The 12,979-nt window shown below is 42.6% G+C and overlaps 1 protein-coding gene across 5 annotated transcripts in view; it reads right to left on the reverse strand.

The window, feature by feature from the left end:
* Positions 1-12,979, reverse strand: part of PTPN3 (protein tyrosine phosphatase non-receptor type 3) — a 167,334-nt gene that overhangs the window by 121,934 nt on the left and 32,421 nt on the right. The window contains exon 1 of one of the 5 annotated variants that reach the window (XM_058832836.1): positions 5,329-5,483. The exons of 3 other annotated variants lie outside the window; for them this stretch is intronic. The gene's annotated coding sequence lies outside the window, so the exon portion shown is untranslated. One more of the 5 variants, XM_058832837.1, reaches the window with a different exon arrangement.

The following is a 12,979-nucleotide window of genomic DNA, read 5'->3' on the forward strand; positions in this document are numbered from 1 at the left end:
TATTGTCCACCTTTACATCAGAAAATCAATATTTTATCTTGAAAGGTTATGTGAACTGAAAGGAAAAGTTCACAGTTAGTTTTATATTACATTGCAACAGAACAAAAACTTGGAATCACTTTCTATACACACAGTTTTCTTCTTGCAGAGAACTGAAAAACATACTGATTTTATTTTCACCTTAAATAATTAAAAACATCTTGAACTGCTTGTAAAACTTTACCTCTCACTAAGATAACACACATGTACAAGTCTGAATTGAAAACTGGCTTTTGCTTCACTTTTTATTAATTTCTATGAGCAACACCACTTTACATTAGTAGGAGAGTTTAAAAAACAAAACTAGTGCCTGAACCAAGAATCCTGAGACTCAGTAGTACACAGTACTTATTGAGAATAACTACCTAACCAATTTCAGAGTGCACCGGCCACCAGCTTGAATTAGTAGAGATAAAAGCTGGTTGTTGACAAAGATGATAGAGGAGGTGATGAGGGTTACTACCTTGACACTTGAAACACACTCACTGAATTGGTCAATACAGGCAAGCATGCAACTTATTAGCTTGGCTGCATTTTGACTTTGTGATGCAGGGAAAAGAATCCATTTCACTTTTGGCAAAAAAACACCTTTCAGAAAGCCTAAAACTTCTTCTAAAAAAGGGATTGAGATCACTCATCTTGAAGAGTTCCTCTCAACTTCAAATTCTGAAAAACACGGTTTCCTCAGTAGTGTCTTTAGTCATAATTCAAAGTTTGGGACACTCTCTCTCTCCCCCTAACATATATTGCTGTGCTTATATCAAACCTAAACTTGCCAGGAGAGGGAGCTGATGAAATTACAGCCAATATGACAGATTAACATATGCTCATACCATGCACAAGCTCCACTGCTCCTGGGATTTCTGTTTTATTTGTAAAACTGCATTACTTGTCTAATGCTCTGTAATCTTCACATTGAAGAGACATTTGCAGAAGTTTAACAGAGGGAACTTAGAGAGACACATCAGACAAGACCACTCCTAATGATTTTTATTTCAAACAGATCCATTAGGATAATGTGCTGGTTCAGACTTAGGGACCTAGAGCCCACAGAGATCCACTACATTCCTTACACAGTGATGCGCTCTCCTGTTAAATCAATGGTGACAGTTCTTGGATAGAAGAACTGCATTTATTAAAAGGAGAAGTATTGTTATTCATGGAGACACATGCTGAGAAGGGATAGTAAGACAATGTGAGACAAGAAGTGAACCACAGAACTGTGACAGACAAAGCCAGAGGAACTCTAAGACGAGTGAAGAAACAGATATCGTTCTGCTTGTATCTTCTTCAACTTTTTTCTGGAAACTGATCAGACAATACCTCACATCTTCCTGAGGAGTATCAGATGGATAATCTGTATTCCATTGTGCTTGGATATCTCTAACTTGTAAGCCAAGAACACGTGAGACTCATGAGGTGAACAACAGTAGAGTAGTGCACTAAGAACCTACAACGTTTACAAGTACCTCTTGATTCCTCCTGACCCAAAAGACAGGAACCCCTTGTTACCATTACTCGTGCGTAATGTTTGGAAATCTAAACCAAAATCTATCAGACAGGCATGACAGACTTCAGCATCACAGTGACTTCAGCACAACTCAAGCAACTGAATTATGTATGAAGTATCAGTGTTTTCTGCAGGGAGAAGGCTCTTCAAGATTGTGAATGCAGTTTGATAATGGGAAGAAAAATTAAGACCAAAAAAAAGCCTTAAAAAGCAAGCTATTAGACAATGTTTTCTATAGTATCTGATTTCCTAGCATTTCATGAATGCAGGGATATGAAAAGAAGTAGGAACAAAAAGTCCTATAGTGGGTACATGACTAAGCTTCATATTACAATGCTAATAATATAAGTTAGAACTACTCTATGATGTTCAGTATATGCTGATTGAAGGCAATGGTATCTTCGGGTATGGGGAGATCAGAATAAATTATCTCAAGGTAGGTCAGGATGAAACCTGCAGCACATCTGTTACTCCACTCCAACTGCTTGTGTGCCTGCTCTTTCTCCTTAGTAAACACCTCAACAGAAGAATAACTTACCTCCCATAAATTCCCACTTGTCATGAGGAAAGCCCACATACACCTTCTGACTTCTAGGCTTTGAAAACAAGAAAACACTACAGCTCATGAAAAGCATCCAACTCCAAGACAAAACTGCAGGCATTTCTAATTGATACTGACACTTCCCTTGCCTGGATTAAGTGGCCTAAATTCTGCCTCTCTCTTAAGAGACAACCCTAATTCAGAGTTACTTGATTGATTCCTATTCAAGTGGGCCATCCCAAGGCATGGGATGCTTCCACCAGGGGCTAAAATGCCAGAGCTATGGGTTCTTATCAGTGCTGTGCCAAATCCCCCTTGATGACTAACGTCATGCACTTGACACCATGGAACAAAATGCACACTGCACTGCTACATATAGGTAGTCAGAAGAGAAACCAATGCTACAAACACCAACAAATACAAGGAGGATGCAAAATAAATATTTTTTTGCTTAATATACTCAAAGCTGTAGTTTTGGGAAAACAACTGAAAAATGTTGCCCTCTCATTTTCTTGTGCAAACTTTTCAGTAGATGAGAACACAGTGTTGCCTCTGACAGAAATCAGTTCTCAAGTTCACAGTTATAAAGCTTAGGGAATGTGTTTCTCAGTCAAAAACAAACAAAAAATGCAACAGCTAAAACCAAACTCACACCACAAGGTTTCTATAAAATTTATAATGAACATTTACTACATTTAAAACAATGAGATTGGTGGCTGTGGTAACATCACCACTAAACTACATTTTACATGGTCAAGTTTTAATGAACAAATACCCCTATACATAGATGCCAGCATGGCAAATATTATTTGTGAATGAAGTGACAAAACAGAAGAACTGCTCACTGTACTGGCATTGACCCCACCTTGGAGAATTTAACATTAATGACTTCTGTGCACAGGACTTTTGGTGTTGTACCTACGTAAGGTTACTCTTTCAGTGTCTATGTAAACCTATCGTTTACCCATCAGTATAAGAAGTAGGTCACAGCTTAGGAAAGGATGTACAACTGTCTCTGCTATAATACTGACTACTAACAAAACAGTCCACACAAGATCTTTAGAAATCAGCTGATATTTTAGACTCCTGGATTGGACGAAAACATGTTTTATCACATGGTAAGTCAGGAACATATTCAAGAAGATGATGATTCTACCACTAGCTTTTTTGTTATTACTTTTTTGTTGCCTCTGTCTACTGCTTTAAGCATATTACACCAATAATACAAAATAATTAGTTGAGAAGCAGTTATGGAGCTTTGCAATTTTATAGCGCATCATTTAATTATATTTTTATCAGCATCTTATTTTGTACTGAAAGCATTTTGGAAGCATGAGGGTAAAGACTTAAGCATTGTAAAGTACATGTGATATTACCCAAATTTATGTCCTAAAATAATGAATTGTCCTGGTCTTAGAATATGCAAAAGTTGATAATGGAAACAGAAATGCTTATTAAGTCAGAGAGAGAGATGACAAGTGTTAAGAGGTCTTCCAGGAATCCACTGCCAGCAACATTAGTGTTTAATGAAACAAAATTAATCTTATCATCATAACTTGGACCTTCAAATGAGCTGTTCTGTTAAGTGTACTTTGAACTATGCAGAGTGTTACATTTTTTCTCATGAACTAAAAAATGTATTAGGTATTTGTAACCAACCTATCAAGACATTTTTTGCCACAGGACAATGCCAGAGAACATCACCATCATAAAAATTTAGCATTTGTATTACATTAGTGAGCAAGCCTTTCTAGATACAGTAACTGAGCAGACCCTGCCTCCCCACAGTTGTTTGTTGACTGTTTCCCGTATGATCAAACCTACTCCGGTAACAGGCTTCTTGTTTCAGAAAAATTTTGTTTTAAAAAAAGTGAATGTGTAGCTGCCCTCCAAAGCTAAGTATTCTACACATGTACATTCACTTTTTATAAACAATCTTTCAATGCAACACTGTGCAAAATTAATACTTCAGTAATATATGTGTTCCTACTATAAAGTCAGTTTGTGATTACCAGAGTACCAGTACAAATATTTAATTGCATTTAAGAACAAACTTGTTCTGTTTTCTGTTACACAGGTATTAGGGCAGCAGCAATTTGTGCGACAGGCTGAAGAGTACCACAAGGGAAGCAACCATCCTAGCAGGGAAGACCAAAAAAAAAAAAAAAAAAAAAAAAAATCCCAACTGTATCTTTGAAAGAGAGGAAAGCAAGGAGCAACAGAAGGAGAGACTGACTAATTACTTCAGATGAGTTCAGTCAAGAGAGGAAACGAGATGTGCTGCAAGATGAATGAGAATTTTATATTAAAAACAGTATCCTATTTTACTGCTGTTGCATCTGTTCCATAACTCCAGTGAGGTAAACAGTTGTCACACTTGGCATATATGGATATATTATATATATCTTAGATATATTACAGACATATTGGATATTTTTCTATCTCCACAGGGCAAGTCAGCACCCAAAATGCTGAAAAGTAATCGCTGTGGAGCCCCGGCAGCCCTCGTGGTGGGTCGGCTGCAGATAACTCGTCTGTGGTACTGTGGTATCTCCGGGCTTTGGGGCTCTGATCCCCCGGCAGCCCCAGCCGGGCAGGGCCGCCCTGCGCCCGCAGCGCTCCCCTCTCTCCTAAACACGCCCGAGGCACTCGGAGCTCGAGAATACTCTGAAGTCGGGTGCTCTGCCAACGACTTGGGGAAAAAATCCGGGAATAGAGAAGAAGACAAACTCACCCTGTATTAACAGGCAGCAAAGGCGACTGCAGAGGGGAGCCCGGGGACGGGACGGGACCTTCCCCGTGCCCTCCCCCGGTGCCCGGCGCTAAACGCTCAAGGCGCGGAGCGGATCAGAAAACGAAGGGACAACGCGGAGCGGAGCAGCGCCGCCCCCCGAGGGCAGGGCACGGCACGGCACGGCGGGCCACGGGCTGACACCCCGGCGGACACGGCCGCGCACCTTCCCGCCCGCTCTCCCCTGCCCGGCCGCACCAGCCGCCGGGAGCAGCGCTCGGCCCCGCTCTCCCGCGGGGCCCGCGGACAGCCAGCCACCGGCGCGGAGCCAGCCGTCCGCCCGGGCACTCCGCCGCCCCGCCGAGGTGCAGGAGGAGGAGGAGGAGGAGGAGGAGGAGGGAGGTGCGGGGGCGGCCCCGGCGGCACCGCCGCCCCCGCCTCCCGAGGCGCCCCGGCGGCGCCAACTTTCCCCGCGCCCCGCGCCGCTCCCGCCGCCTCGCCCGGTACCTGCCGCGCCGCCCCGCGCCGCCGCCCCGCTCCCCCAGGGGGCGCAGAAGGCCGTCACGGCCGTCGCGGCCGCCGCCACCGTGCGGACCGAGGAGAGCAGGTGCGGAGCGCGGGACCACGGAGCCGATCCTAACCCCGATCCCGCCGCCGGCTGCGGCTCCTGCGCCTGGGCTGGGCGGGCGCGGCAGGGCGGGGCGGGGCGCTGAGGAGAGCCCGCCGCCCGCGCTCGCCCCCTAGCGGAGGGAGCGAGCGGCCGGGCCCGGCCCCGGTCCGCCGCCCGCGCCGCCGCTGCTCTCCGCCTCGGCTCCGCTCGGATCCCTTCGGCGTTTTCCGCCGTTTCCGTAGGGAGAACGGGAGCGGGGTCACCGCGGATGTCGGGGCTGGGGCTGTTCCCTCGCTCCCCTTCCCGCCCCGCTGCAGCCCTGGCGGGGACTGTCCCGCCGCCACCTGTTCCCGCAAGGCCGTGGTGGCCCCGGTCCCTCCCGGGTCCCTCCCTGCCCACAGCTGCTCCGCGCCGGCAGCGCGGCACGAGGAACTCTAGTGGCTGGCTCCAGAGGCTGCCACGAGCTTGGCACACCGCCGGCCTCCGACCCCTGCCAGGGGACGAGGAACCGGGTGTCCCTCGTGCCATGGCCTGGGGAAGTAACGGGGCTGGCACAGGAGGTGCGAAGTGTCACCACAGCCCGCAGCTGGCGGCACCTCGCCCGATCGCCCTCCCCCACGGCAGGAAGGCCGCTCTGGCCGCCGGCGAGGCGTGGCGAGCCGGCCGAGGCGCGGGGATGCGCCTCCTGCTCTCCTGCTTCCCCCGCTTCCCTGCTCCCCGCCGGGCACTGCGCTGCCGCGCCGCCCCGAGGAATTAGCTCAGGTCCTGCGAGCGGAGTAACTGTGTCAGAGCAACTTTACACCCAAGCTAATTAGCTGAGGCTTTCTGCGGCGCTAATTAATTGAAGCAGAATACCTCAATGGCCAAGCAATCCCCTGGCATGTTTTCTCCAGTTTTAAAGAAATTTCTAGGTGCTTGGTCCTTGTGTCACAGTTGTGCTAATGCGACTGTACGTGAGATCAGTGAAACAGCCTGGGTTGAAGTATTCAGATAAACCCTCCAAAACTGTGTGAAACTTGGATGGTGTTCTCCTGATCTGTTTTGACCCCTGCTTTCAGCCATCTCTTCTAACCCAAATGCAGGGTTGGGAGCAGAGAGAGTGAACCGATATACCAGAAGCTCCCTGCAAGAGACCCAGATCCAGAAAAAAAACACCAGAGACAAGCTGGAGAAAAACATATCAGATGATTCCTTGACATGGCTGTATTATTTCAAACTCCAAATTGCCCTTCCAAGCTTAGTTCAGGGACCTCTGCACTGCAGTACACAGGATAAGTATGTCTGCTGTGGAGATGGGGCATTCCAAAATGCAACTTAGCTCTTGCCATCTGCTTATCTGTACTGTTCTTCTAGTGAGCCGTGTCTTGGGATGCCAGGTTCTTGGCTAGTTTGGAGAAAGCAGATTGACGGGAGCAGCTCTGGTGAAGGCAGGAGAGTGGGAGCCAGCTTGAGTATGCCCACAGAGTACTGCCTATCTGATTTTGAGTACTGGGAGGAGCATAGCTATGTCACCGGTTTTCTCACCAGGTACAATGCCCACTGCTGCTCAGCACAGCTGATTCTTAGGACTTTGCAGATTTCCTATAGGCTTCTCTGAATGGTTCTGTCTTATGCTCGTGTTCAGTAATATCTACCCTGAAAAGTGATCTATCCCAAATGTTTGAGGAATCCATCTAATAATCTAATCTCCTGTCATTTACTGAAGGTACATAATCTTCCATGCATTTAAATCCTAATGGAATATTGACTGGCTTCATTCTATTTAACTGCTTCTTCTCAAAGTGAGAATTAGTTCACTTGTTAATTCTATAACACTACTTCAGGATGCGAGCTTATTTAACTCTGGAACAATAATAGTGTTAAAAAACACTGGTATTACCATCCCAAATCAGCCTGTTAGGTCACTGTGTTCCCACCAGAACGTCTCCTACTTAATAAGTGAGGATTAGACTCATCTAACACTTAGTGTCCTATGGAAGGAAGCTAAATTTTCTTTGAACTGATACTCGACATTTTCCAAAATACTTTGCAAGCAATAGTCATCATCTCTTCCTTTAGAGATAATGCAGGAAAACAGTGCTACAATAACAAATACAGAAATTGAACATGACACCATGGCCCAAGCTGCTGCTCTCCATATTGAATGTTACTGCATCTTGCCCTTCACAGTCCCATGTAATACTGTAGGAGCATTAATTCAGAGCCATGAGAGCCTATCCATTCCAATTAATCACAGTCATGGATGACTTGATGAGATGAAATACGAGTGTATCGGGCTTTTGATTTAGTGGTACAATTCCTGGACTCAGGTCCAAATCTGTGCAGCAGACAACTCTTTCATTACAAACATCAGAAATTCTGCTGCCAGGCCTTGAAGGAAATATGTAATCCCAGTCTTCTCCTGAGGTAAAACTATTACGCATTTTATCAAGTGCTATCAGTCATGACAGTGAAGAAAAGTAAACCCCCACTTTTGATTGGGAGTTGCAGATTTAATGGGAACAGACCATAGCTTTCTATTGCACACAATTACTTTCAGCTCCAAAATTCTGTTCTCGGAAAGCATTTTCCAAAATTCCTAGACATTTTGGAAAGGCAGAGAATCCTATAGTGGCTAAGAGTATGGGAGTGAAAAAAGAACTTAATACCTAGGATTGCCACACATAGGATACCATAGAAACACTGTCTCTCACCAAAAGATGATTTCTCCCTCCAAATATGATATCAGCTTATAGCAAACACTTGTGTATATGAATCTTCTACTCACCACCTACTTGTTAAAGTTATGCTAAATTAGATAAATATTAATTAGTTTAGTGTAATTTATTTTCCTATCACATGATCAAAAATGTGGACAAGACACTAATTCCGTAAGAATAAAAACCTCAAGTTAAAAAGAAAAAACACTACTCCTCTCTTAAAAAGCCCCCAAACAAAAAAAAAAACAAAAACCAAAAAAACACATAAAAACAACAGGGTAAAGGTTGTGTCTGTTATTTTCACCTTTTGTGGCAGAGGCATTATTATTTTCTGTAATTACACAAACACAGTCTCTTTTTGCAGGATCATTTCCTATTCACTGCAGGTTTCAACGGCTGCTTCACCCTTCACTGCACACGTTAACCCCTACAGACTGGATGTCTGCTCTCATCCTCTTGAGTATTGAGCTGAAGACATCTAGGATACAGTTTTTCAACTAAATTCCTAAGTGTTTTTATTCGCATCTCTGAGCACTTCTTTAAATAAAAAGAAATCACAACCTGAACCTCAGGTCAGTTTACTTGGGGAAAAAAAAAAACCAAAAAACCTCAGTTACTGATCAGAGGGAAAAAGTCCAGCTGGAGTAACTTCCTCGGTATCACCCAGAAGTGCTGTCACGGTAACAAACATCTCTGAGAGCAGTTTGAGCAGCTGCCTAGCCAGGGATCAGGTCCTGATTAAAACCAGACAAGGGAAAAACCTGTGAGTAGTGTTACTTTTAATATAGATAAGTTCTGCAGTTATGTTAGCTAGTAGTGATTTGAGGAAAAGTGTGCAACTGTAAAAAGCTGTCAATGTTCTATCCCAAGAAGTGTTAAAATGCAGGGTGGATGTATCTCTGAGCCACTTGGTCTAGTGGAAGTTGTCCCTGCCCATGGCAGGGTGCTTGGAACCAGATCTTTAAGGTTCCTTCCAACCCAAACCCTTCTATGATTCCATAAAATATGTGTGCACACACACACATACAGATTTTCAGAACTTAATCAGCCAAATTTAGGAGGAATTCCTTCATGTCAACAAAAGACTCCTTGCTGTCAGAAGCATGGACATGCTGAAGCTTCTCAAAAGGTAGATACAAATAGGGAGTTTGTGTGATTGTTTTTGATCAGCAATTCCTTATCTGAAATCTTCTTGAAAAGGCAAAATTATGACCAGTTCAGTCAGAGGCAGAAACTCATGATGGGAAACTTCATCCCAAGTAATTACATTCTGGTACAGTTGTAACAGAAGCAGGATCTTTATATGAAAAATACTTGACATCTGATCTGTGGTCACTCTGCCTTATAGATAGATCTGTATATGTGAGCACAGAATAGACTCCTCTCCACTTCCAGAGACACTGAAATTCTAACCACCGTCTCCTTATCTCAAGTTAAAAAGACATTTGAAAACATAAAACAACTGTAAACTTTCAAAAAAAAAAACAACAAAAAAAACCCAAAACCCTAAGTGGCTTAAAGTATGTTCACATTACCACAAAACACCAGTTTAAGTAAATACAGACTGGGAGTGTGAACACACACAGGCAGTGAATATTCCCAGCAGTTAGACAGTAAATTGTCTGGCCAAAGTAATTTATATGTTTGCACCATCTTCATGGATATTGTCCTCCTCCCACACTTTGGCTGACATTTCTGAAAGTGCTTACATTTACTTGCAAGATGTATGAAGCAGGTCATGTGCTGATTAGTGAAATGTGTATCGTGAAATATTGGTTAAACAGTGCGGAAGGGTGCCAGAAAAAATTGTTGCTGGGGATATGCCTTCAATGTTGCACTTACAGTGAAAGTTGTACCAGACTTTAAAAAAGTATTTCTAAGGGAAAGAGTGAAAGTATTATCAACTCAGGAATTTAAACTTTGATACATTAAAACATGTAGCTAGGAAATTACTTTGCATGTACATCTATAAAAAAATTCAGTAATCGTTTTTATATCTACTTTGATTATCTGATCAGTAGTATACTGAATATGTATTTACATGAATATTGGCTCTTCTGTTACTGACAAATACTCATCTCAAATTATTGTTTTGGCATAGTCTTCCTTTACTGATCTTTATGGCCATTCAAAGGTTTCCTCTTATCAGTAATATATAATGATTATAAATTATGAAAGAGGGAGACATATTGCTGGAACTCACATATTTATTCTTTTTTTATTCACCTATAACAGTATTTCCCCACTCCAGGACATAACTTTTTTAATCTCAAAAAGTATGATTCATAGGAAAGAAGTGTCAAATAGTTTTTGTTTTGTCTAAAATTTGCAAATGTTTTACATTTAGCAATTAACCATGAAAAACATATTTAAATTAATCTTATTTAAATCAACCCAGCATATATATTTAATACAGCTGCACAAGAGAAGCAACATGGTACTATGCTAATATCCTGTAAAACATATTTAGTTTCTTTCAAAATTACCACTCCCTGAAGTAAAACAGGAGCCCATTTTAAGTTCTGCATCATTAGAATTTGAGATGGAGCATTGAAAAGAGCTGTTTTAATTGAAGCTTAAAAGATATGGAATTGAGCCTTTAGGGAGTGTTGGGCACTTTTCTTGTTGTTCTGGTTGATTGATTTGCATGATGTGGGTGGGGAATGTTGTTGATCAGGCTGTCCATTTTAATTTTGTACTGGTTGTGTCAGCTTTAAAGTGAGGGGCAAGCATGCAAGCTTTAGTACAGACACTGCTGCAGGCCAAAAAAAGTAAAATAGCACTATATACACTCTTGAAAAGTGTGATATTTAAGTCAACTCAGAATATCATATGCTGCAATACATTATTTTTAGTCTTATGTTGAGTGCCTTCTCTTTTTTCTTTTCCTGATTCACATGTATATAAACAAGGTGGAATAAAAGTCTTTAAACCTGACATGTCACTGTCCTGGTTCCTTGAGAAGTACTGTTCTGAATTTAGCAGACAACCAACAAGCCTTAATGATGAGACTTGAGATGTCCCCTAAAAGAAAAAAAAAAACCCTAAATCTTATTTTGCTCTTCTGATTTACATTGCAGGGTATGCCAGATCTGGCTGCCATCCTATGCCTTACCACTGCCTGACATCCTATAAAATCACTCTACTTGGGAGAGGCTGGATCAGTCTCCTAATTTGTTGCTATATACACACCTATTGCAATCAGACTTCTTTTTAAAAAAGGCAGAACTCTGCACTTTTTGTTTTTTGTGAACCATTTCTACCCAACATGTTTAACTGGGTAACTGTTCCTGCTGCATTTTTTGTGATACTGCTGGGACCATTGTGAAAATCAAAAGCACGTTCCAACAGATGACACACAGGCCAATTAGTGACAGTACTAGTTCTGCACTACTTGGTGTCCTATATGAATGGAACAAAAAGCCTTCCCTTTTGCCAGTGTTATCATACAATGTTGTTCATTAACACTCAAAAATGGAGGAAAAAAAACCCCACCACCAAAAAAACAGGTCTCTTTCCACCCACTCCCCACCCCATGACAAGGAAACTATGTTTCAGGAGATGAGTAATAGAGCTGCTTTTTTTCCTAAAGGTTAAAATCAAGGCAAAAAATAAAACCTTAACCATTCTTCTATTAAGAGGTTCTTAATTAAATGTGCAAATGCCTCAATATTTTTGTATTCAGCACAATTCAGTCCACTAGCACATGGGGTTACAATGTCCCTAAGGGGAGAAGACATAAAGAATTAGGTCTGGAGTCTGGGGAAGTCAAAAGCTTGACTAGACTAATTGATTTTGCAGACTGATGTTTTAAAAACCCATACAATGAAAATACTAATGAGTTCCTTTTTTGGAAGGATGAGAAGAAGTTCTAAATTTAACTATGAACTTTCAGTAACTTTCAGTAACTATGAGGTAGCTGGTATTTAGGTATCCAGGTATTTAGGATATAAAGCAGCTGGAGAGATTATCCTCCTGTGAGCCCTCCAAACATGTCTCAGATATGTCTCGTGCTATTTGTTGTGACAGGCATGAAAAAGCAGAGTGTATCAAAGAGCTTAAAAGCTGAATGTTGTAGTACTGAACATACAGATGCCTGGCTCTGGAGTAAAGCCATACATTCAGCTCTTGGGCTGCTTCAACAGAGTACATAGGGAAAGCTTTCCCGTTCATGTTGTGTTGGAGAATTGCCAACACTCTGAATCAGGAGTGCTTGGTGACTGTCTTCAGCAGAGAGATTCTGGTGTCAGGGCTTGGAAGTGCTCCCTACACAGGTGCCTGTTAAAGCTCACATCTCTGCCTCAGGTGCTCCAGAGAGGCACCTCTGTTCACTAGGGATCTGTTTCCACAAGTATGCTCTTGAGTGTAGGTAGGATTTATGTCTCTTATTTCTGGATTCTAATCAGGAGCACATATTTTCCAAGCTGTGGTTCACGGCCCTGCTTCTGCAAATGTGAGTGGGTAGGAGTGGAACTCAAGGGACACAGACTGTGCATTGCCAAACCCAGGTGCAACCCTGAGGTTCGTAGTTTGTTGTCTGGTAAACATTAAGGGTTGTAATGCACAAGTTTTAGATTTAGTCCAAGTCTCACTCTAGACTTTCTACATACCCACGTTGTATCTGACTTTTCATGCTGTTCATACTTATGAACCAACTCTTATGTGAAATGATCTGATGCTCTGAAAAGACTGTCATCATTCTGTGGATTACACACATAGAGAAAAATTGAAAGAGATTAATTGAAAGGTGTTAAAATAATTCTGATTTTTAATTCTGGCCTCCTGTCAAAGTCCTCAACTACAACATACCATTTAATATTGGAATATTACATATTCCTTGTCACAAAGT

This window comes from Poecile atricapillus, chromosome 2 (assembly GCF_030490865.1).
Source record: "Poecile atricapillus isolate bPoeAtr1 chromosome 2, bPoeAtr1.hap1, whole genome shotgun sequence".
In the NCBI taxonomy this organism is placed as follows: domain Eukaryota; kingdom Metazoa; phylum Chordata; class Aves; order Passeriformes; family Paridae; genus Poecile; species Poecile atricapillus.